The sequence below is a fragment of the Lactuca sativa genome, chromosome 4 (assembly GCF_002870075.4).
Source record: "Lactuca sativa cultivar Salinas chromosome 4, Lsat_Salinas_v11, whole genome shotgun sequence".
In the NCBI taxonomy this organism is placed as follows: Eukaryota; Viridiplantae; Streptophyta; class Magnoliopsida; order Asterales; family Asteraceae; genus Lactuca; species Lactuca sativa.
In genome coordinates, this window is record NC_056626.2 from 147,051,656 (window position 1) to 147,078,238 (window position 26,583).

The 26,583-nt window shown below is 38.9% G+C and overlaps 3 non-coding genes across 3 annotated transcripts; all 3 read right to left on the reverse strand.

Annotated features, from left to right (window-relative positions):
* Positions 1-14,245: 14,245 nt before the first annotated feature.
* LOC111892329 (U1 spliceosomal RNA) lies at positions 14,246-14,409 on the reverse strand. Its single transcript, XR_002850501.1, has one exon. It is a non-coding gene; the product is annotated as a U1 spliceosomal RNA (small nuclear RNA).
* A 730-nt stretch (positions 14,410-15,139) lies between these two features.
* On the reverse strand, positions 15,140-15,335 carry LOC111892337 (U2 spliceosomal RNA). The gene has a single exon (XR_002850509.1). It is a non-coding gene; the product is annotated as a U2 spliceosomal RNA (small nuclear RNA).
* Positions 15,336-15,658: 323 nt separating this feature from the next.
* Positions 15,659-15,810, reverse strand: LOC111892341 (U4 spliceosomal RNA). Its single transcript, XR_008232295.1, has one exon. It is a non-coding gene; the product is annotated as a U4 spliceosomal RNA (small nuclear RNA).
* Between the last annotated feature and the right edge of the window lie 10,773 nt (positions 15,811-26,583).

Sequence of the window (26,583 nt, forward strand, 5' to 3'; positions counted from 1 at the left end):
AAACACACTCAATCAAATACTAAACACTGCACTGGGTAAAATGACTCCTTTAAGTCAACTCTTGGTCAAAGTCAACTCACAGTTGACCTGACTCGCCGAATTCGACGAGTTCTTCTTTTGAATCAAAAACTTAGGCAATCTGCATCCGACTCGCCGAGTCATATGAACAACTCGACGAGTTGTTCTTCGAGCTAAGAAGATTGCCTTGGACTCGCCGAGTTGTATGAACAACTCGCCGAGTCCCTCCATTACTGAGTCTACCCTCAAACTCGCTGAGTCCACTCCACTACTCACTGGTCCACTCGACACCGCTCAAAGGGAAGAAATCGGGGACTCGCGACTCGACTCGCCGAGTCGTTCTTCCGACTCGCCGAGTCACAACCATGCAACTATTCTACACTCGATTCTGCTTGAATCCATTACATACAAATGATAGATCTGAGTCCAATAAGCTGATTTACCACGTAAAGTTTCCAACTTTACGTGTACAAACACATGAAAAAGGGAATAAAGGCTAAAAAGGCACTTAAAAGGGTAGATCTAGGGTTATGATGCAAAATAGCTCCATAAAGGCAATAGATCTAGGCTCTACAACTCCTAAATGAACAGATCTAAGGATATCTCGACATAAAAGGGCTTCCATATCAACATAAGGCTTGAGAAAAGCATCAACTAGATCTAGAGGGGGTTTTAAAGTATAAAAGGGAAGAAAATCCGAAGAATACCTCAAAGAACTCTTTCTTTCCCTTGAATCTTTGCTCTACAATTCTTCTCCTTGCTCCTTTCTTCTTCTCCTTCTTCAAGCCTTCACAAATGCACGCAAGATCACTTAAAACACTCAAGAATGAATTAGGGTTTTCTCACAGCTCTCTGAGGGTGAAGGAGGCGAGATTGGGGGCTATAAGGTGGCTTAAATAGTGAGCAACCCGGGGATTTAGGGTTTCTCCCAGACAGACAGACTCGCCGAGTCCAGAATATGGACTCGCCGAGTCGCCAGCTAACACGTGCTCGAAATCTTGTCCCTACTCGGCGAGTCAGGCTATGAACTCGCCGAGTCCCTCTTGCAAAACTTCAAAATAAATACCATGGAATCATCATACCGGAGACGGGTCGTTACAATTCTCCCCCACTTATCTCAGACTTCGTCCTCGAAGTCTGCTACGGCTGAATCTGCAAATATCTCTGGGTAGTGCTCTCTCATCTCCTCCTCAGCCTCCCACGTCCACTCAGACCCCTTCCGGTGCTACCACTGCACCTTCACTAACTGAATTTCCTTGTTCCTCAAGGTCTTGGTCTTCCGGTCCAGAATCGCGACCGGCCTCTCAATATAATTCAGGCTGCTATCAACCTGAATATCCTCTAGGGGAACGACTGCTGACTCATCCACCAAACACTTCCTCAACTGAGACACATGAAAAGTGTTGTGGATCTGACTAAGCTCCTCAGGAAGATCTAACCGATAAGCAACCCGACCCACCCGGGCCAAAACCCTGAAAGGACCAATAAATCTGGGGCCCAACTTGCCCCTCTTCCGGAACCTGATGACACCCTTCCAAGGTGAGACCTTCAGAAGAACCATATCCCCCACCCGGAACTCCAAGTCTGAACGCCTCCTGTCGGCGTAGCTCTTCTGCCGACTCTACGCGGTCTGCAGTCTACTACGGACCTGCTGGATCAACTCGGTCATCTTGAGCACCACTTCTGTGCTCCCGATGACTCGCTAACCGACCTCGCCCCAACAAATCGGGGTCCTACACTTCCTCCCATAAAGCATCTCAAAGGGAGGTCGATCAATGCTCGCATGATAACTGTTGTTATACGAAAATTCCGCTAACGGAAGATACGTATCCCAACTGCTACCGAAATCTAGAACACATGCCCTAAGCATGTCCTCGAGAGTCTGAAACGTCCTATCGCTCTGCCCGTCCGTCTAAGGGTGGAAAGTGGTGCTGAAATGGAGACGAGTACCTATCTCGTCGTGGAACCGCTTCCAGAATCTGGATGTAAAACGGACATCTCGGTCTGACACCATCGATACCGGCACTCCATGACGTGCCACAATCTCTCGCACATAGATATCGGCTAACTTCTCCGCCGATATACTCTCCTGGATCGGGATAAAATGGGCACTCTTCGTCAACCGATCCACTACTACCCATATCGAATCCACTCCTCGTGAGGTCCTGGGAAGCTTGGTGACAAAATCCATGGTGATGTCCTCCCATTTCCACACGGGAATGTCTAACGGTTGCATCTTGCCGTGAGGTCTCTGGTGCTCCGCCTTGACCTGCCTGCAGGTCAGGCATCTCTCAACATACCAGGCGACGTCCCGCTTCATGCAGGGCCACCAATAAGCAGGTCGAAGATCTCGATACATCTTCGTCGCCCCTGGGTGGATAGAAAATCGAGACTTATGAGCCTCGTCCATCAACACTTGCCGTACTCCACCCCAGTACGGTACCCACACCCTCCCGTGAAGCGTCAGCAATCCCCGACTGTCATAATCAAACGAGGCTACTCGGCCCACTATCCTCTCACACTTCTGCCTCTCCTCCTTGAGGCCCTCCACCTGAGCCTCCTTGATCTGCTCCAACAACGGAGTGATCACTGTCATCCTCAAACACAAATCTCTGATAGGGGCCGCCGACACTTTGCGGCTTAGGGCGTCGGCCACCACGTTGGCCTTCCTTGGATGGTAAAGGATCTCACAATCATAATCCTTTAGCACATCCAACCACCTCCTCTGCCTCATGTTCAGACTCGGCTGATCCATAAGGTACCTCAAACTCTTGTGATCCGTGTAAATAGTACAACGGACCCCATAAAGGTAATGCCTCCAAATCTTGAGGGCAAACACAACCGCCCCCAGCTCCAAATCATGGGTAGGATAATTAGCCTCGTGAGGCTTCAACTGTCTCGAGGCATAAGCTATCACATGGCCTCGCTGCATCAATACTGCTCCCATACCTGTGATCGAGGCATCACAGTAGACCACGAAGTCCTCTACTCCCTCTGGCAAGGTAAGGATCGGAGCCTCGCACAATCTCTGTCTGAGGGTCTCGAACGCTGCCTGCTGCTCAGGCCCCCAACGAAATACCACCGACTTCTTGGTCAGTCAGGTGAGCGGCACTGCTATCTTGGAGAAATCCTGAATAAATCACCGATAATACCCTGCCAACCCTAGGAAGCTCCGAATCTCAGATGGAGACTTCGGGACCTCCCACTGCATCACGGCCTCTATCTTGGCCGGATCTACCAAAATACCCTTCTGGTTGACGAGGTGACCAAGGAACTGCACCTCGCACAACCAGAACTCACATTTGGAGAACTTTGCGAAGAGTCTCTCCCTCCTCAAAGCCTCCAGCACCACCCGCAGGTGCTCCTCGTGCTGCTCCTGCGTCTTGGAATACACCAAGATATCATCTATGAATACTATCACTTACCGATCCAGCATCGGCCTGCACAAGCGATTCATGAGATCCATGAACGCGGCTGGAGCATTGGTGAGCCCAAATGGCATCACCACAAACTCATAATGACCATACCTGGTCCTTAAAGCAGTCTTCTGTACATCCTCATCTCTAACCCGCATCTGATGATAACCGGAGCGTAGATCGATCTTGGAGAACCAAGATGCTCCCTGAAGCTGATCAAACAAATCATCTATCCTCGGAAGTGGGTAACGGTTCTTCACCGTTACCTTATTCAATTCCCGATAATCTATACACATACGATGCGACCCATCCTTCTTCCTCACAAACAGGATCGGCGCTCCCCAAGGCGAACTGCTCGGCCGAATGAAACCCTTGCCTAACAGCTCCTGCAGCTGTGTAGACAACTCCTGCATCTCAGGGGGAGCTAGTCGATACGGTGACTTGGCTATCAGAGCCGCACTAGGAATTAGGTCGATCCTGAACTCAACCTGTCTCTCAGGAGGTATCCCCGGCAAATCCTCGGGAAACACATCCGGGTAGTCTCGCACTATAGGAACATCATCAACTGTCGTCTTGCCCTTCTCCCGGGCATCCAAGACGTAAGCTACAAAACCGGCACAACCCTGCTGAACATAGCGCCTCGCCCTTGCGGCGGAACAAAAGGTCGGTCCACGTTGTGGCCTCTCGCCCTGAATCACTAACTCTCCCCCACTGGGAGTGCGAACCCTCACTAGCTGAAGCTCACAATCAATCACCGCCCCATTGGGGCTTAGCCAATCCATGCCCACAATAACCTTATTCCCTCGCAGGGAAATAGGTACCAGGTCCACTGAAAACTGCTCATCAAACAACTGAAGAGAACACCCTCTATGCACTCTGCCGACCCTCACGGTCCTATCATCTGCTATCTCAACCTCTAATGGACAATCCAGCTCCCCTGGAGCTCTACTAAATCTCTTGCTAAGCGCAAGCGATACGAATGATCGGGTAGCCCCCGAATCGAATAATACCATAGCAGAAATGTCGTTCACAGAGAACGACCCTAAATGAAACATACAATCATAAGCAATATCCAATCAATAATAATAATAAAGAGATGAAGGGAAGATACATACCCGTCACCACATCAGGAGTCGCTCGCGCCTCCTCTGCTGTCATCTGAAACGCCCTACTCTTCGCCACTGGCGCATCAGCTCGGCCCTGCCGGCCATCTATAATCCTCAAGGTAGCAGGGGCAGGTGCAACCACCTTCCCTGCTACGGCTAAACTCGGACACTGGGACTTTTTATGTCCCCTCTGATTGCACTGAAAGCAAATCAGATCTGATGCTGCAACGGCAGTAGCAGGGGCCGTACAATCCCTACTCAAATGCCCAATCCGACCGCACTTGTAGCAGCCGGAACCCCCTGCCTTGCACGCCCCCTCGTGCAATCTCCCACACTTGCCACATCAACCGTGGCTCTGCTGACTCCTAGATCTGTGATCTGAAACCTTGGGCTTTTTGCCCGAACTACCTGTACCCGAAACCGCCTCCGGTTTCCTCTTCTTCTCCATCTCGAGATCAATCTCTCTCTCCCGAGCCCTAGCAATCATGTCATCCAACGTTTTACAGCTGGACCGGCTCACAAACTGGCGGATATCGCTCCGCAACATCTCATGATAACGGGCCTTCTTCATCTCCTCATCGGCTACGTACTGAGGAACGAGAAGAGCCCTCTCCCTGAACTTGGCGGTGATCTCCGCCACTGTCTCTGTAGTCTGGGTGAGGTCCTGAAACTCCCTAGCTAACTGCTGCACCTCAATAACCGGTGCAAACTCCGCCCTGAACCTGGTAGAGAAATCAGCCCAGGTCATGGCGTCCAATGATGCGTCATCTCCAATGGAATGTCTGACCTCCTCCCACCAATCCCGTGCCCTATCCTTCAGAAGACAGGATGCCAATCTGACCTTGTCCCCCTCGGGACACCTGCTAGTGTGGAGAGCGTTGTCCACATCCGCCAACCATCTAGTACTCGCTATGGGGTCTCGCGCTCCATGATAGTCCGGAGCTCCACATGCCCTGAACTCCCTGAATGTAAGGGTGTGCGACCCCATCATGGCCGCCACCTCGGCACGGAAGGTGCCCAATCTCTCATCCATCAGCTCTAGAATTCCCTCCTTGATCAAACCGAAGATGACAGGAGTCTGCTCTATAATGATGCGCGTAATCTCCGAAGAAAGAAACTCTCGGGTCTGCTCATCCATGCGCTCATCCCCCGAGCTTGAACCTGATCCCTCCCCGACACCTCCACTGCCGGCTGCTGGTCTCGAACGCAAAACCACCATTCTGAAACACATCACAACTACATCAAAAAACTGAAATATCTCAAGGGATCATTGATATTACAACTAGCTTCCTGGTCTTGTCTCAGCCTTTCTTGATTCAAGTACGGATCCTCTGCTTTCAGTAGTACGGGCCCATACTACCTTCCACATCTATCCGTACTTTCTTCAAGAACTGCCTTGACTCCACCAAGTCACTTCTACTACTACTGATCTCTGCTACTCTCATCCTAGGCTTGCCCTAAGGAAACCTCAGACTCAACACAACTAGTCCTCAGCTGCTGAAGGCCTCTTTATAATGCTAATTAGCCACCACCTGAACACCATCACATGTGACGAGGCTCAGATAATCCTTCAAGTAAAAGACTCGTCCCTATAACGGTTGGACTCAAACAAGAGTTGCGCAATAGGGCCAATTCCGGTACTCTGGGATTATTCAACCCTGATCACATGTGGTGTGACGTGTTCACCTAATTGCTAACTCCCATTACTCAGAACCCCACAAAGCACGAAGCAAGCAGCATTCGGATAAAGGAAACATACTCAGGCAAAACTATTCTCATAACGAGAAACTGTACTAGCATACAATGCTAAGCTCATACTATCAGGCATAACCTAAACAGGCTATCCTACTGCTGTCTACTCAATACTAGCATGCAATACTCATAAAGCTGTAACACATAAAGCAGGCACATAAGGCATCCTCCTAGATCCTTAGTCCTATACTAGCATGTTGTTCTACTGGAACTGAAACTGAACAAATAACTTGTATGGGTAATTTGGGAGTACTTACTTGAGCTTGGCTGATCGCATGCACCACACCCTTATCTCGTTTAAAAATTTCTTTCTTTCTAAGTGCTTTCAAAATTCTTTAGAAAACATTTTCCTTTTAAAAAAAATCTTTTTATTTCCCCTTAGTTTGAGTTCAGATACACCCGGAAGTGTATCCGAATCCCTCAAACCAGGGCTCTGATACCAACTTGAAACGACCCAAAAATACGACCCAAAAGTTTCATTTTTCAATATAACCAAAAACCATAATCTGAGTGTCATATCATAAAACCATACGTGATATATTCCAATCATAATAAAAACACTGTGCGGAAAACTGTATCATATCTATGTCATATCAAAATCAAAAACTGAATCAACTCCCAGGATAAAAGTTGAAGCTGTGGTGTGTGCGATGCCATCATCCCGAGCTCTTCCCTCTGCTTGCGGAAGTACCTGAAACCAAAACTGAAACTGTAAGCACGAAGCTTAGTGAGCTCCCCCAAACTACCACATACCATGCAATACATATATAAAGCACATACTGGGCCTTGCCCACTGCATCAGACCGAAGTCTGGAACTAGTTGCATCGGACCGAAGTCCGGAACTGACTGGGACCTTGTCCCCTGCATCGGACCAGAGTCCAGAACTAACTGCATCGGACCGAAGTCCGGAACTGACTGATCATGGCATAGCATAAAACATAACAACTATTATAATCACATATACTGCATACTGCATCGGAACAGAGTCCGGAACACATAACACAAATATGCTTGAATCACAAAGACATCAAGCACTCTAGCTACTGCATCAGACCAAAGTCCGGGACTACTGCTAATTAAACGGGCCGGCATTGTGGCCGTAGACCCGTTCCTACTGAAAGGAAACTCACCTCGTGAACTGGCTGCTGTGTGAATGGCTCTGGAAGCTAACTGCTGCTGCTCCGGTATCTCCCCGGCTACAAGTCCATAAACACACTCAATCAAATACTAAACACTGCATTGGGTAAAATGACTCCTTTAAGTCAACTCTCGGTCAAAGTCAACTCACAGTTGACCTGACTCGCCGAGTTGGGCCGCCGACTCGCCGAGTCCCTATTCTCACTCCTCGACCCTACTCGTTGCTACTCGTCGAGTATGGCATCAACTCGACAAGTTCTTCTTTTGAATCAAAAACTTAGGCAATCTGCATCCGACTCGCCGAGTCATATGAACAACTCGACGAGTTGTTCTTCGAGCTAAGAAGATTGCCTTGGACTCGCCGAGTTGTATGAACAACTCGCCGAGTCCCTCCATTACTGAGTCTACCCTCAAACTCGCTGAGTCCACTCCACTACTCACTGGTCCCACTCGACACCGCTCAAAGGGAAGAAATCGGGGACTCGCGACTCGACTCGCCGAGTCGTTCTTCCGACTCGCCGAGTCACAACCATGCAACTATTCTACACTCGATTCTGCTTGAATCCATTACATACAAATGATAGATCTGAGTCCAATAAGCTGATTTACCACGTAAAGTTTCCAACTTTACGTGTACAAACACATGAAAAAGGGAATAAAGGCTAAAAAGGCACTTAAAAGGGTAGATCTAGGGTTATGATGCAAAATAGCTCCATAAAGGCAATAGATCTAGGCTCTACAACTCCTAAATGAACAGATCTAAGGATATCTCGACATAAAAGGGCTTCCATATCAACATAAGGCTTGAGAAAAGCATCAACTAGATCTAGAGGGGGTTTTAAAGTATAAAAGGGAAGGAAATCCGAAGAATACCTCAAAGAACTCTTGCTTTCCCTTGAATCTTTGCTCTACAATTCTTCTCCTTGCTCCTTTCTTCTTCTCCTTCTTCAAGCATTCACAAATGCACACAAGATCACTTAAAACACTCAAGAACGAATTAGGGTTTTCTCACAGCTCTCTGAGGGTGAAGGAGGCGAGATTGGGGGCTATAAGGTGGCTTAAATAGGGAGCAACCCGGGGATTTAGGGTTTCTCCCAGACAGACAGACTCGCCGAGTCCAGAATATGGACTCGCCGAGTCGCCAGCTAACACGTGCTCGAAATCCCATCCCTACTCGTCGAGTCAGGCTATGAACTCGCCGAGTCCCTCTTGCAAAACTTCAAAATAAATACCATGGAATCATCATACCGGAGACGGGTCGTTACACCGGGTGCTCCATGTTTCTCTCTTAACTCAATTAATAAATTTTGTTTAGTTAGGTTTTATTTTCATTATATTTATCTGTTTATGTTGATGTGAAATTATTGGAGTATATTCGAATGTGCAATTTTGATAACCAATTATCAATGCTTGTTTGTATTTGGTAAATGATGGTTGAGTTTAAAAAAAAAAGGCATATGTTGCCCTACCGCCCCCATCTTTTAAAGGTGTCCCTGCAACTGGAGCCCATCGTTTGATATGTGGAGTCTTATATTGTTGGTGTTGGCATTAGAACCCATGCATCATCCCTTGCTTGTTAGTGTTATGTGACGTTTCTCTCATGTCATGGTCATGTGGCGTGTGTAACTTGGGGAACTACGGAATTTAAGACTTGGATACTCTAATACCTCATTTCGGGTGTCAAATAGAGAGAATTCTTTTGTATGATCTGTCTACTTCGCTTTTATGGGGACCGTGGGATTTAAGAAATTACATTATCGATAAATCCTTTAAAAAGGGTGTGTGGAGAAATAGAGACACTTTTTTCAAAACAATATTAAGAAATAAAAAATTTTGAATTTTGGTTAGGAGTAGTAAAATTACTTTCGATTGATGTACTTGGTTAAACTTATCTACGTTGAATATGTAACCTGTTGTAATGGCATGGTTTTCCTCGCTAGCATGTGCCTAACTCGGGCTTTCTTTTTCTTAATATATGTCATTTAGAAAGAAATATACATAATAGTATCCTCCCTCCTCAAAGTTATTATATATGATTGACATTTTTATATAACAAAAACTTTCAAAGGAAAGTAGAGAAGTATCCATGGTGATAAAAGCGATAATAAATACATAGATATGTTAGCGGATTGAGGAGGTGAGAGATAGACAAACTATATTTCTAGTGACAGATTATCGATAGAAACTTCCAATCAATCTTAAGGTGGTTGTTTTCATGAAACATGTCATTATAGGAAATATTGGTAACATATCTATAATGACACCCTATCACATTTGGTGATGAAATAGAATACCCAGAACTTATACAAGCCAACAGAAACACACAATTTCTTAAGTAGTAAAAGTACCGTTAAAATATTTATAATACTATATCTGATAATGAGGGATGATTTCTTGTTGAATGAAGAGATGAAAGATGTAATATCCTTAAAATTAAGATTTTACACTAGTACAAAACGGACCTACGGTCATTGTTTGTAAAAAAGGGTTGTCATGGTTTTGGTTATTTGCGTCACTAAAAATTATTAATCAAATTACAGTATTGTTTTAGCAACATGTTAGCTAAAATCAGTCACCATTGCAAACTATTTTCACACATTTTGTCATTGTTTTACATAAAAATCTTGACAAATACTAGCCAATAACCATGGTAGATAATTGTGACCGTAAGTGTTTAATGATAGTAGTTTAAGTTCATACGAGTGTCTACAATTAATTATTTTGAATATTAAAGGTTGACAACATGTGACTGTAAGTGTTTTATTATGACATTTTAGAAAATAAAACTTATAATTAAAAATATTTTATAGTTACATTCTAATTTTGATGGTATTAATTTAAAAAATAGTAAAGATAGAAGAAAAAAACATGTGACTATAAATGTTTGTATGGTGAGGGTGTTGAAAAGTGAAACTAGTATTTTGAGGGATTACAATTTTTTCTCCATCATCTATAAAAAAAAAATAAAAATAAAAAAAAAAAAATACCTCTTTACTAAAATTTTAATATTTTTCCTTCTTTTAACGAAAATTAGATTTCATTTCACTCTGTCTCTAAAACATTAGATCTAATTGCTCATCCTATATTTTTCTCTGACCGTCGTCCCCAAAACAGTTGGATTCACTACTTTCTTTCTCATACCCAATTACATCCATAACAACCCTTATCAGAACTGCTACACATTCGACGCCAATCATCAATGTCGACGCCGAAACCACCATCATACCCTGAAGCGATCATCGATTATGTGTTCATCTTCACCCTTCATCCACATAAACGAATCCATCGATTATTTCGTCGTTCCTTCTCCTCGAACATCCTCATCTCCTCTGAAATCCCTCTCTGACATCAAACCTTATCCTCTATTGGTGTTCGATTCCACATCAACACATTTCGTCGACATCATTTGTTCTATGGTGAAACGATTCCACACAACTACATGTGCTTTCCCACATCACCATCGACACTGCTCCCCAACACCACAACCTCTTTACGTCGGGTTCAGGCATGGATTTCGATTTCCTAAACCATCTCACCATCACCACCACAGCCTCTTTTAGCTTCTTTTCTTTTTATGGTCTTTTGGTGGGTTTACGATGCAAATAGTTGTTAATTTATCACCATATTCTTTAATATTTGTAGATTCTCATACTTAAAGACTCCTAAAAGTTACTCCAAATCAAAATATTTTTCAATCTGGTGACTGAGTTACCTTGAGAGTAATGATTATTCTCCGTTGTGTTTATGCATTCTATTATTTTTGCATTACCTGAATCTAGGAAATAATCTATTCGAATTCCAACATATGTAATCACTAAAGGAAGAAGTTTGTGTATCCAGGTTCGTTGTATTATTGTATTTGGTTAGCCTTTGTCTTTTCCTTTTTTATTTCTTTATATATTTGACTGTCTTTAGATTTAAGTCTTTAACATTGTCTTGTTTAAAATTGGTATTGTGTTGGATTTAGAGAAAACTGAGATAACTAGAACAAAAGGAAATCAATTGAAATAAGGTATTGAGTTTTCGTTGTTGCTTTCTTAACTTAGTTAATCGATTTAGTTCATTTAGGTTTTAATTTTATTCTAGTTATCTGTTTATGTTGATGTGAAAATATTGGAGTATTTTTAAATGTGTAATTTTGATAACCAATTATCCATGATTGTGTGTGTTTGATGAATAATGGATGAGTTTAGGTTGTAAAAAGGAGCATCTCTAGTCAGCATTGCTTTTTCTGTCTGTAGAAACTATAAATTTGTCAGATTTTCTTTATCTCATATTGTTCTGACAATCTGATAAATAACGCTTACCATGTGTTTAAATAGATGGCATGATCATGCTAAATTACATGAGTTCCCAATGTAAATGAGTTTGATAGAGAGATTTATTAGTTCATTTTGATCCTTATATTGGTTATTATTCTGGTTATTATTCCACATATGGACATGCATATAAGCTAGCTGAAGAGATAAAGAAAAGGGTTGCATATGTTGAATGGTTGAACCCAATATATGGCAGGTAGGTAATCAAAAAAATATATTTCTTAATTTTAACTTATTGTAACATCCCGGAATTTAGGTCATAGACTACAAACGACTAAATTACAATAAATATGTTTGTAATTTAACTCATTCAATTGTAGTGCATCTAATGTAAAATAAATGAGTTCATTTCAAATATTATAAGATATCAAACGATACCTTACTTCCAAATGTGCAAAATGTCAAACAAATCAAACAGCTCAAACTGTAACACTGGGTAATGCGTCTGGAAAACTGAAATTTTGTATTAAGTAGTTATAAGCAAATCAAACATTAAAATCTTATAGTACGTATTACTTTATTTCTGAAAATTTAAAGAACGTCCAAAACGGAGTTCGTATGAAAAATATACGATAGTTTTAAGAAAACAGAAAGTAAAACACTAATTTTCTTTAATCGTGTAAAACTAAATCGATTCATTGAGGTACTTACACACCTCTGATGGAAATTCCGAGAGCATTGTTGGGCTCATGTTATAGCCTAATATTTTATTACATACTCAAAATAGTTTTAGCAAAAATATTTGCGAAAATCGAAAAATCGAGCATTATGGGCTATTTAGACGCGAAACTTTAAACGCGATTTCCTAGAGTTCCGTAACTTGATAAATTAATCTGTTTGGGTTTTTGAAATCCTTGAATTAAACTATATCTATCGGCACGTACTAAAAATTTCTTGACACCCTGATGCACCCGATTATGTGTGTTTTAGGGTATTTAAAGAGTGTAACCTCATGTGGGGCCCATATGGCTTTGCTAGTAGAAAGAAAAATCAGCTCTTTTCCCAATTTCTCAAGCCCACGTGCCTATCTCCGTCCACCACTCCCTTCCTTCTTGCTTACACTCCATCTCCAATTGTACAAGGCATATCTCCATCTTGAGTGTTTAATTTAATTTGAGAGTATGGCTTCCTTAGGCATGTGAGTGCCTCATTAGGCTATAAATAAAAGCTCATGTCTTCCCTCAATCCTCATAACATCAGCCATCATCTCCTCTCTCTAGTTCTTGATCTCTTTCTCACTAAACTCTTTCTATCTCACTCTCTCAGTTACACACACACACACACCCCACCATACACCACCGTTCCACCACCCTAAACCCACCAGCACCTCCTTATAACCTATACTTAATCCCCACCACCAGCCCAACCCTTCCCCTCGTCGATTTCAGCTCGAAAACAGAAGGAGAACCAAAGGCAGCAACTACTCGGAACCCTCCCCCCTGCCACTTCGTCGGAGCTCATTCCACCGTGTGCCACCGCCATCAGCCACCTCTTATGACAGTAAGTAACCTCCACTTCCGTCTTGTTTTTTAGTTGTTGATTCTTGCCCTTCATCGATCGATCAGAAGCCACATGACCTTTTTTTTTTGTGTGTGCACGGACTCGACGAGAAGAGAGGAGGTTACAAACCTCCAGTTAACCAAACATACATGCCAAATAAATGTTTCTCACCCCATTCTCAAAAAATTTACAAATCTAGTCCTAAGCTTTTAAACTTCATTTTAAAATGTCCAAAATTCACCCCTCTCCTGGAAATATTTCAAAACTAGTCCTAACCATTTCAAACTTCATTTTAAAAATGTTACAAACTACCCTTACTTGAAAAATCTATGAACATAAGTCCAAGATTTAAATCTTATAAATTAAATGACCCATTTGTAGTCTTTATTTGGAAGTCATTTACAAACTAAGTCCATTTAATTTATCTAAATTAGTATTGGAACCTATACTTTGGTTAAGTTACCAAATAACCCTCCACATATTAATTTATATTAATATTTCCTTAGGAAACTAAATTTATCATACTAAAGAATGTTTGGATGTGAAATTTGAATGATAAAAGATATTTGGACGTGCAATTTGAAAGTTATTATGCGATGTTTATTAATCCGAATCGGAGAATTGTGATAATAAAATATATTTTAGATGTAACGGTGGACTTAGACATGTTAGATTTAAATGGACACATTTTTGTATTTTATGATTTCCCCATTCTAAAAAAGCCCGGTCCAGATAGAGTAACCAACATAGCATGAGGAGCTCTCATGATTAAGATGTAAAGAGAAAGTTGATATTGAAAATTCGAGAAAGGAAAAATGTGACGGAGACATTTGGTTAACACGTTCTTCCATATTTAGACAAAAATCTACACCTTGAAAAAATCCTGAAATTTTGAAAGCATCCTTTTTTGTAACATATCCTCTTTAATTTTTATTTTCAGATTTAAGTTATTTCAAAGAAGCAATAAAAAAGCTAGATGTTGAAACTAGGATATTGGTAGGGGCCGCGCGAACGCAGGCCCCCACTGGCACAAATTATGACATAGGTTCGACCAACTTGGGCCGACCTTAGACAGGCACCTCTCCGTAATGTGCAATGGAGATCACCAACCTAGGCCATGGACCTTCTTGATCGCCCATAGACCCTGTCCAGGTAAGTGAGTTTTCCATTCTCCTGCCCTCACCTTTTATGCAACAACCCAGCTTCTGTTTTCTTTCTTCAGCCTCCAATGTGGGATCAGGTTCACATCATATATTGTAGTGTTCCATTAGTTCCCCTTTCCTCTGGGCAAAACGCACAGCCAAATGGCAGTTATATAATTGCATTATTTCAAGTGTGTCTGGGCCTGTTAGATCAATACGGTCTCTCCCTCTTAAGAGAATTGTAATCTCTGATTGTGGTAAATGGGAGAAGTCCATTCCAAAATTGAAGATTAAGACAAAGTTGATGCATGCTTCTGAATTACAATGTTTTCTTTGGATCAAATAAATAGTCATAATCAAATTCCACATAATATGCTTATTTGTGCTGTAGTAGTATTATTACCGATGTCAACTTATAGATGAAGTGTATAATAGGAACAGTACTGCGATCAGGAAACGTTGATAAAAGTGATCACCATCTTACTAATTGAGCAGGATCTGTTATACTATATATGCCTTCCGAACACAGGAAAAGCTTGCTTCCTATCTTACTAATTAAAGGCCAATATATATAAGTTTTAAACTTACATTGGAGCTACGGGTGTGCCAAGGCTAAAAAACAATTCCAACCTCTTCTTTGGAATGTTGGATCCTAGTTCGAATAAACTGATAGAAGTATTAGACATAACAAGGTAAGAAGTAAAGTCTTCCATTCAAAACTATTAAAAGTACTTTTAGACTAGGATTAGAGGGGTGCGCCACGCCCTGGCTGTAGTGCAACGCTAAGGCGACACTCGAGAGACCCAGCAGCAAGCCACTGTGATGGACTCTCCCCCATAAAAAATAAGATTAATATCGAGTAGGCCGATGGCCTACATATCAGATATTAAACTGATAAGAACAGATACTACACTTGATCTTAGCCAAAAGGCCGAGAAAGGTATGCTTTTTGTTTTCTTGGGGCTTGGTTTCTATAGCCACTGCCATCTTGTATGTAATCTTCTCTCACCCGATGTGGGAGAGCAAACCTTTATTTTTGCTGATTTAATCTCCCGTATATGTAGACTTCACAAACATCAATGCATTTAATTGGTCAAAAATACTATCCATATTTAATTACAATACAAAAAAAAAAAATCACATAATTACTAACAGACTTTTTTTTGATTACATGAAAACTGTCTGATTATTAATATTACTCTTAGGCCATCTAATTAGGAGGGAGGATTAGGATATACTAAAGTTTTGACAAACTAAGAATTTTTAGGGCTTCCCAGTCAAAGGAAACCCTTCCAGAAATTCTCGATGGCCAAGGGAGACCCAAGGCCAAAGAGGGGGTTTGGAAATAGTTTTCAACCAGCAATTGACGCGCCTCGGTTAATACCTCATTAGCTGAGTCATTGCCCCAAGCGCAAAGATGCTTCTAATGCTCCTCCACCTCACCTTTTATTCTTCCCTCTCTTTCAACACCTTCTACTTTCCTACCGATGTGGGACTAACAAAACTCTTTAATTTCTCCCAGTCCCTCTACAGAAACGCAGGCATCATCATATACCTACCTCATCCTTTATTTTCAGTTTATAATTGAATAACATGCAATATACAGTTCTTTAAAATGACAAGTTATTTTTCATTTGTTTTTTATTGCCTGTGTGGGTAACTAATTCAGAATTAACTGACAACCAACGTTTATTTGTTTATTTATTTATGGTTCCCAACCCTCTTTTTTCTGTTTACAGCTTTTAGGGGGACTGTGGGATTTCAGAAACAACATTGTCAATGAATCTTTTAAAAAGGGTGCATGGAGAACTGGAGACTCTTTTTTCAAAACAGTATTGTGAAAGCGTGTTATTGGATTTCGGTTAGGAGTAGGGATGAAAGTGGGTCCAAACCTGAATGGACCCGACCCGGAAAACCCGAAACCGTTTAACGAGATTTTTTAGAACCGGAAACCGACCGGTATATAGAAACCAGTTCCGGTTCGGTTCCGGGTACGGTATGAAAACCCGGAAATAGGAAAGTAGGTAAGGTAGAACCGGGTCAAATGGGTTTAGAACCGGAATACCCGGATTTTTTTTGTAATTATCTCAATCGCATAATCTTTTAACCGTTAACAATCAAAAAATTACATTTAGGGTATTAGGTTATTGACGACATTGATTTTTTTTTTAAGTAACTAGATATAACAAAGTTGGTTTAAAAAAATTACATGTAGGTTACTATGAAATATGAGCTAGTTATGTGACATTAGCAGCCTTTTAATTTTTAGTTACGTTCATAGGGATGATTTATTTTGGAGAAGGTATTGTACGTCATATTTGATAGTTTATACTATTTTTTTTTAAGAAATTATGTATTTGATTATTGGATAATTTATTTTGGGTTGTGTGGTTTATTTAAGATACGTGGAAATAAAAGTAATAAAAATAATATGTTCTTCAGATACCAAATGATATAAATTTTGTCGGAGACGAAAGATTTTCAAAGTGGAATGTGGATGTGCACCGTATTGATTAAAATATCATTCATTTATACTTGTTTACACCCACATGCACAATACCAAAGAAGTAAATTTTGATTCAAGTTCAAAAACATTAATCAACCAAAACAAACACTTACAAACCAATAATCATTTATCAACAAAAAAAAGAAAAAACAAAAAGAGTATAACTACTCGTTAATATTTGTCGGCCTTTTTCCATTTCCATTTTGGGTGTGTATGGCGTCTTCCAACTCTAATACGTACGAGAAAAAAAAATTAATGTGAAAGTGAGCATGTAACCAATGTTTTGTTATTAGATAATAAAATGAATTTGTTTGTTACGTTTAGCTATGTCATCATCTTTAAGAATGTCTTCGATGTTGTCAACAATCGGCTTCTTTGATTTCATTACCCAATCTTGGGTGCAAACCAAAGCCTCCATTATAGGTGCGGACAAGTTTGCTCGGTAACTATCAATTATGCGGCCGCTTGTACTAAAATCGGACTCGGATGCCACAGTAGATATTTGAATGCCCAAAAGATCTAATAACATAAACATATAATGTTAAATTATACTATATTATAATAAAAAATATATGTAATTAAAATTATACCTTTTGTCATCCGCGAGAGAATTGGGTAACGAGATGCATTATTTTTCCACCAAACTAGTATATCAAAGTCTTTAACGCCTTGGATTTGTCCTTCGTTCAAGTATCATGTTAATTTCGTTTTCCTTCGAAGCCGATGAGTTCGCCGATTGAACAAAATAGTCACCCACAAAGTCGTCATCATCATCAATATGCATGGCATCTTGACTACCACCAGTTTCAAATGGTACATTAGAGTTGGTATTGTAACCATTAAAAAAGTTCTCAAATCTCATTTCAATATCCTTGATTAATAACTTAGCCTTTGCAGTAATATCTAATTCGGAAAGGGGTTTATTTTCCGGCATCTTGTACTTGATCAATGTTTCAAAAGCATGTCAAAGAAATTTTGTCTTCATTCGCAGATCCAAGATAGTCGCAAAGTACATGTAGTCATTCAAATTTTCAAAATCTCCCTAATACTTTTCATATTTATCTATCATATCCTTCCCAATTGAATAAAATTGTTTGTTTTTTGACCAAACCCGTCTATGCTTGTAAATGTCACATACTTCTCCAAAAAACCGATTTGCCAATGGTTTTGAAGTCGTCGACACGAATTCTGTTTTGACCTTGAACTTCTCAAGAAAGGAAACCATTGCTCGACAAGTTACAAAATCTTCACTCACAGGGGTTACCACATCTCGTGTAAAGGAACGATCTATCAAAAAAATGTTACAATATATATATATATATATATATATATATATATATATATATATATATATATATATATATATATATATATATATATATATATACAAAATAAATATATAAATATACATATATATATATATAACATTTTTGGGGGGCTGTAAATGACTCCGTACATGTGCAAATAAAGTGTTTGTAGAGTCTATAACTATTGCCAAACAGTGAACTACAATTTTAAAAAAAAAATAGCCCAAACGGACTCATAACGAAGTAGATATAACAGTTTAAAGTTAATTAAAAATTCTACAATAATGTTGTAACAGATTCAAATAGATTTGATATATCATTTTTGGAGGGCTGTAAGTGAGTCAATAAATATGCAAATTAGGTGTTTCCAGAGTCTATAACTATTGTCAACCAGTGAACTACAATTTAAAAAAAAGTTCAGCCCAAACGAACTCCGAATGAAGCAGATATGATAGTTTAAATAGGTTAAAAATTCAACAACAATGCAGAAAAAATTACCTTCCATTTCATACTCGTAGAAAGCTTTTTCTAAACCCACCATGATCTTCAATAAGTCGTAGGTTGAGTTCCAACGAGTGGGACAATCGTTGCACAAAAATTTGGTTGATTCCACCCCGACGGCTTTCATGCACTTTTTAAATAGAGCAATCTGTTGTGTGGACTTTCTAATATATCTTACGGCGTCTTGCAAACACTTAACACTCTCGCCATTTTTGTTCATCCCGCCTCCCACAATTAGATTGATAATGTGTGTCATACACCTAATGTGAAAGTGTTTTCCTTCATTGTACAAGTTTGGTAATTTGTTTTTTAGAAACTCTATTGCTTTGTCGTTAGAACTTGCATTATCAACCGTACAAGTCATGACATTCTTAATACCCTACCCTTGAATACATTTCAACACTTCTTTTCCGATATCTTCCCCCCGTTGAATATCTAATTCTTTAAAGTTGATTATCTGTTTGTGCATCTCCGATTATCATCAATAAAGTGTGCGGTAATGACAATATAATGCACCCTTTTACTCGGACTTGTCCAACAATCGGTGGTCAAATGAACCGTATTAAGGGGATTACATAAGAATGTTACCAACTTATTTCTCTCTTCTTGATAATACAATGACACTTTTTTTGAAATTGTTGTTTGACAAGGTACAACCACCTTCCCATTTAGTGTGTTTGTATATTCAATAAAGGAATCATTTACTACAAATTTAAAAGGTAGACCACCCACTACAAACAAATTCAACATAGCCTTTTTAATTCGTTTTTCGTCATGTTTCCAAGTGCTAACACTACCCTCCCCAGTTGGTTCTTTTTTAAATTGTAATGTTTGTTGGTTTTTCAAATTCTCGGGGTTTTGCTTATAATTCTTTGCATGCTTATTTAAGCTAGACGTACCGGTATTATTCTCGTCGGCTTTGAGAACCCTCTCGCACCATTTCCACTTTCCATGCCGAACTCCATCAATAAAAATCTTCTCAAATGATTTCCAACAATCGGACCTTGTTTTCCCTACTCTTTTTCTCTTTTATGTTGGTTCCTCATTGATTTCTTGTTGAGTGTTGTCAATGAACACATCATCATCATCAAGCTACAATAGAGAACAATAAAAACACAATTAAAATACAATAACACAACTTAATTCATAAACTTGACCTACAATACATGACAATTAATTCTCATCCATACTTGAACCACAAAAATAACACAACTTGATTCATAAATTTGACCTAGAATACATGACAATTAAGATTATATCTATTAAGTAAATAGTCCAGTGGACACTTATATAAAGTACTCTATTGAATTATGTATATTAAGTAAAAAATTAGTCTGATGGAGTCTCTTTATTTAAAAAACAATAACATATATTTGAAAAATTAAAAACCAAGTTAGGAAAAAGCTATGACATTGAAAGTACCCGGCTGATTCATAAAATTGGCAAGGGAGTGTTCTTTTTTCTTTATATTGATTGTTTTGGAATCAAGAATATTCTAAATGTGATTCTTTAAAGAAAAAAGGTAAAATGACATTGAAAGTATTAGGCCATCTCTTAATCAGTGATTTAGATAAAAACACATGTGTTAATTAAGCACATGTCGGGTAAGTGGGTATTATGCAACTTTATGAATTTAAAATGACAATTTCATCCTTCGATTATCAAGTCTTTATGAAAAATGTTAGGGGTATAATGTGGAATTGTGGATTAACAGAAAGCCATTGATAAGCATATGTCACGTGTTTCTTATACCTTTTCTTTTTTTCTAAAGTTTCAAGAAAAAAAATTGCATTTTGACTTTCGAAATCAAATTGTTTGACCAAAAAGGTCAAACTGTAACTTTTGTGCACAAAATCAAGATTGGAACTTAATTCATTTGAATGGGATGAAATAACCATTTTACCCTTTTAACATTTCAGATTCCAAGGCTACGATTGAAACATAAATATCACAACAGGTGATTCCATTACATAACATAATATTTGAATGTCTACCATTGTCGATCACAGCGAAGGGAAAAAAACGAGTTGTGTATCTTCATAACACATGAAATCAAAATTCTTGACATTTACTTGTGTATCTTTATTGTTATATATCCAATTGTCCACCATTGTCGATCACATAGAGAAGAATTGTTGTTGTCGTCGATCACATATAAGGGCCAAAAAACCGATTTGTTGTCGTCGATCACAAAGAAGGGCAAAAAAAAAAAAAAAAAAAAACAAGATTGAATGTATTTGATGATTATCACAAACAGATGAGGATCCTTTCAATGTCCAGTAGAGAAAAGAGAGTCGTCAAGCAAGAGAAAAGAGAGTTGTCATCTTTTCGAATGTTGATCACAATAGATAACCCTTCAGTTCCGGTTCTTTTACTCTGGTTCCTTGGACACTAAACCGGTTCCTTGGCCCACTAAACCCGGTTTCAGTTTTTTAAACATATCCGGTTCAAAAAACCCGGATAACTCGGACCCGTTGGCCCCATACCTGAAATACCCAGAACCCGGATAAGAGTAATTTAGGAACCCAATACCCGAACCGTTTAAACATTTTCCGGTTATACCGAAACATTTTCCAGTTATACCGATTCAGGTCCGGTTTTCCGGTTTCATAACTCACCCCTAGTTAGGAGTAGTAAAATTACTTTGAATTGATGTACTTGGTTAAACTCATCTAGGTTGAATATGTAAATTGTTGAAATGACATGTTTTTCCTCGCTAGCTTGTGCCTAACTTGGGCTCATTTTTTGCTTAATATATGTCGTTTTAAAAAAAGAAATATACATAATAGTATCATCCCTCCTCAAAGTTATTATGATTTACATTTTTGTATAATTCTTTTGGAAATAAGAGTAGAGAAGCGTTCATGGTGATAAAAGCAATAATAAATACATAAGTATGCTAGCGGACGGAGGAGGTGGGAGATAGACAAGCTATATTTTTAGTGATAGATTTTCGATAGAAACGGCCGGTCAATATTACGGTGCTTGTTGTGTTCATAAAACATGTAATTATAGGAAATATGGGTAACACATCTATTATGACACCCGATCACATTTGGTGATGAAATGGAATACCCATATCTTACACAAGCGGATGGAGACACACAATTTCTTAAATAGTAAAAGTAACATTACAATATTCATAATACTATATCCAGTAATGATAGATTATTTATTGCTAAATGATGAGATAAAAGATGTAATATCCATAAAATTACGACTTTACACTAGTACAAAACGGACCTGTGGCCATTGGTTTTTAAAAAAAGGGTGGTCATGGGGGTTTTGGGAATTTGCATCACTAAAGATCATTAATCAAACTTCAATAATGTTTTAGCCCACATGTTAGCTAAAATCCGTCACCATTGCAAACTATTTTCACACATTTTGTCATTGTTTTACATAAAAATTGTGACAAATACTAGCCAATAATCACGGAAGATTATTGTGACCAAAAGTATTTGTATGAAATTTAAAAAAACATGTGATTATAATTGTTTTATGATAACAATTTAATCTCTAAATATTATTAAAAGATAACTTTTAATTCTAAACTGAAGAAATCATTATTGCATTTTAATCATATATTTTCCACCCTTGGATTATTTATTGACATCATCCATTGACTCAAACACAGTTGCTTTCTATTTCCGCTCAAATCTTCACCAATATCTTCTCTCCCTAAAATAAAATTCAAAATTCAAATCCTCCCCAAATTTAAAGTCATAATTTGTGCATTGACAATATGTTTGCAAATCAACAGTCTATTTCTTTCTCTATGTATATCAATGGAAACTCAATTACTTAATTTTCTCGATCAACCAGTTATGCAAGTTTGAATCCACTGATTTTTATCTTTGCTACAACCTACGATTTTCAATATGGTGTTTGCCTCTTTGACATCCCGATGAAGACAGGCCAAAGAAAGCTTTTTTTTCCTATCAGGTAGGTATATGAGGTCTCACTGGTGTATCCATGTACGATCTCTTATAAACTCCACCTACGGTACCACACTTTGATTTCGGCATCTTTATCTTTCATTTTTTTTTCACACGATACATTCATCATCACTAAAAGAAAGTCACCATTTGTTTTTAACGAAAGGGTTTGAAATCTAAGTTCGTACACTTTAAAGTAAACATGAAAATTGTGTGCACACAATCTGTTTGTTTAAATGCCCAAGTGGATATTTTTTGCTCCTTCAACTATCCTTTGATTATTGATTCTTCAATTACCTTTGAACAAATGAAAAAGTGCATAGTTATAGTTAGTTTTTTTGGGGTATGGTTACAAAACTCAACATGGATCATATTATACCTTGACCAAAATCCCATGTAGTGAATAATGCACTGCCATTTTGTATCCGATATTTCTAAATATGGATCTATTGTCATTTCAGCAAAGAAAGAATAATGAAAGTTCTAAAGACACTAGATTTTTAGTCGTCTTCTAACAACCATTTATAGAAGACATATTGCAGAAATTTTCAGTAAAATTTACTGCTCCATAGTATGGATTACAGCAACCTCAATTGAAATTTCTAGTACTATTTTCTTATTTGAAAATTAAAAGTCTTACCTAACCCTTCCCAACGAAGAACACGCCAAAGAAAGCTAAAAGTGATTTTTTTTCTCTCAGGTGCAAGTGGAGGTTCTCCATTCCAATTGTCAACCACCATCGCCCATGTCAAAGCTATCACACACTCTCCCGCTGTGTGTTGTGTATGTTTTATATCTATATTATATGTCTCTTTTGTTTGTATTTTATAGTGTATAATCAATTTCTACTATCAAAGTACAATTTTATTACAATGTATAAGGAGATGTTCATTTGTAGTGTAACATCCGGTTCCCTGTACGTATTTAAATTTAAATAATTATATGTTTTTACAATGGGACTCGGCGAGTTGGAGGCCCAACTCTTCGAGTAGACTAGACTTTGGACGCGGGTTTTAAGTAACCTACTTGACGAGTCGGAGAGCCCGACTCGGTGAGTAGGACTGTTTGGATGAAACTCTAAAATTTAGGGTTTGCACCCTATTTAAACAGCTTATGGGGTCTCCATTCCAGCCTCCATCACCCTTAGACTCCCTTCACAAAACCCTAATCAGTTATTGAGTGTTCTTGAGCTTTTTGTGCCATTTGTGTGTATTTGAAGTTTGAGAAGAAGAAGGAAGCTTGGGAGATCAAGAGAAAGCAAGAAGATCCAGAGGTTTTGGCACATTTCCAACTCATTTGAGGTATAAAGCTGATACCTTGACTATTCATCTCTTAGATCTCTAGTTAGGGTTCATTTCTACCTTTTCTAACCCTTAGTAGAGCCATATTCGGGATTTTGTGGTTCTAAGGGGGTATGAATTCAGATCTGGAACCATTAAGGGTTCCCATGGCATGAATATGCCAACTTTATTGCCATAAGAGTCCCAATCATCTTGTAGACTCCATTTTATGGCCATTTGAGCCAAATACCCTATGCACGAACGTCAAGTTTGTAACTTTACATGTATTATGGACCCTAGGAGGTTAGATCTATGTTTTGTATGTGTTAAACTCGACTGAAATCAACTATATGGACATGGACTTTGGGGGACTCGGTGAGTCGTCCATGTGACTCGATGAGTCGGGGTACGGTTCCCCAACCTTTTATGTTTTTGATCGAACTGGTTGAGTCTATAAGAGGACTCAACAAGATGGATGTGAAAATGGACCTGAGATTATGGAACTCAACGAGTTCAAGAACAGAACTCGACGAGTTCAAGACAAGTCCCAACTACATGAAGACGTACTCGACGAGTTCATAAGGAACTCGGCGAGTCCAAGGCTAAATGTGTCTTATTGCATGAAGAAGGACTCGACTAGTTCAAGGATGAACTCGGCGAGTCAGTTGTTGAAGGTCCCGACTTTGTATGAAGTAGAACTCGACGAGTGCGTGCAAGACTCAATGAGTAGGATCGAGGTCTTAGTGTTTTGATTGTTTGGGGACTCGGCGAGTTGTTGGGTAAACTCAGCGAGTCGAGTCAACCAGACGTTGACTTTGACCTAGAGTTGACTTTGACCAAGGCGTTGACCTTGACTTTGGCTTTGACCTGAGTAATCCTTGTAAGGGTTAAGAGTATGTAATTGTAAATTAAGGAAGGTTGTTATGTGTAGGAATTGAGAGGAGTTGATCCCAGCATCGCGGACATTTTTGTTACTGCACGACATTGAGGCGAGTTACCTTCCAGTATTGCCTGGCAGGGTAGGTCAAGCACCCCATAATTGTTTAACATGGATAGGTCGGACACCGTAGAATTGCCTAGCAGGGTAGGTCAGGCACCCTAGAATTGCCCGGCAGTATGTTTGTTGTATGGTATGTGCCTATGTGGTATGATGGGGGAACTCACTAAGCTTTGTGCTTACGGTTTTTAGTTTTGGTTTCAAATACCTCTTCGTCGAAGGGGGAGGAGCTGGCACGGTAGCAGCGCATCGCACACACATGATTCCGTATTTTGAGATACATGGGATTATTCTCTAACATTATTACTATTGATGATACGATTTTTGAGACAAGTGATTATGGTTTTATGGATTAATATGATATTGATGATATTTTTCAGTAACTGTTTTATAAGTAACATAATTAAAAACAAAATTTTTTGTCTTGAAAATTAGGATGTTACATGTAGTCAAAATAAAATCCACAGCCGAGTAAAGGATAGATCGTTTGTTGAATTTCAGAGAGATTTCACTTATAAGTTATACTTTTATGATTACAGATTTTTTGTTCATTTTTTTGAGAGACCTTCAAGAAAAAAATGTTATGCAAGTTGCTTTAGATTGGAAAAACTGAAATTGATTTCTACAATAGAAATGGAAGCCTTATGAGGTAAACTATCTTCCAAACCACTATAAGTGTTTGTGTCTGGATAATTTTGTCAACTCATTGAGTTAGTGAACCATCAAATTTTATTCTTTGTTAGTCTTTCATTTAACATATAGACACGTGTTATACAAAAGCACATGTGATAATTTTCTTAGTCATAATGAGTTATATGATAGGTCTTAGTTGATGAAGGATGAGATTTGGACATGAATTTATCAAGGAACACAAATGACTAGCTTTGCTATCAATAAAATCGGATTGCACCACCAACATCCAAGAGCAAGTGCTCAAACACCAAGATAAAGGTTAACCGAGCTTATTCAATTATAACATTTAGGTATTTGCAGATGCTAACATTCTTGAACTTCATACATTTTATTTAGGTTTTTATGTTTCCTTTTTTTTCAGAGTGTTCACAACAATGGAATAGGGAAATTATACCATAGCTCTGTGTATTAAGGAGGAGCTATGGCTATTGGAACATCTTTATGAGCTAACTGTAAGAAATAGGAAGACAATTTTCTTTATTTGTTCATTACATCATCTTACTTTCATTTTTTTTCTATTATGATATTGTCTTTTGTTGAGTTGTAGTTGATCTGATTGAAGTTTATATTTATCTTAACATGAAGTTAAGCCTACTTGAATCACAGGTGAGCATAACAAGTTATGATACAGTTACATTTATGTTAGTACCTTGGATTGTTGGAGTTGATGCTGCTATAGAAATTTTCAAGGTTGATCAGTCATATCCTATCATCTAATTACATAAGGACAATGATAGTATTGTATATAGTCCTTATTGTTAATTTATTTACTATCTCAGTATCTCACCATTGATTATATTTAAGTGTATTATGTCATAAATTTTTCCTTAATATATGTTAGTTTATGTTCATGGCAAATATGTAGGCAGTGAGGTATAAAATATTTTCAGTTTCTAACAACCTGGTATTAAAATAGATTTGGAAAATATATTCCTTTTGCTTCATTATAATAAACCTGACTGGTGAAAAA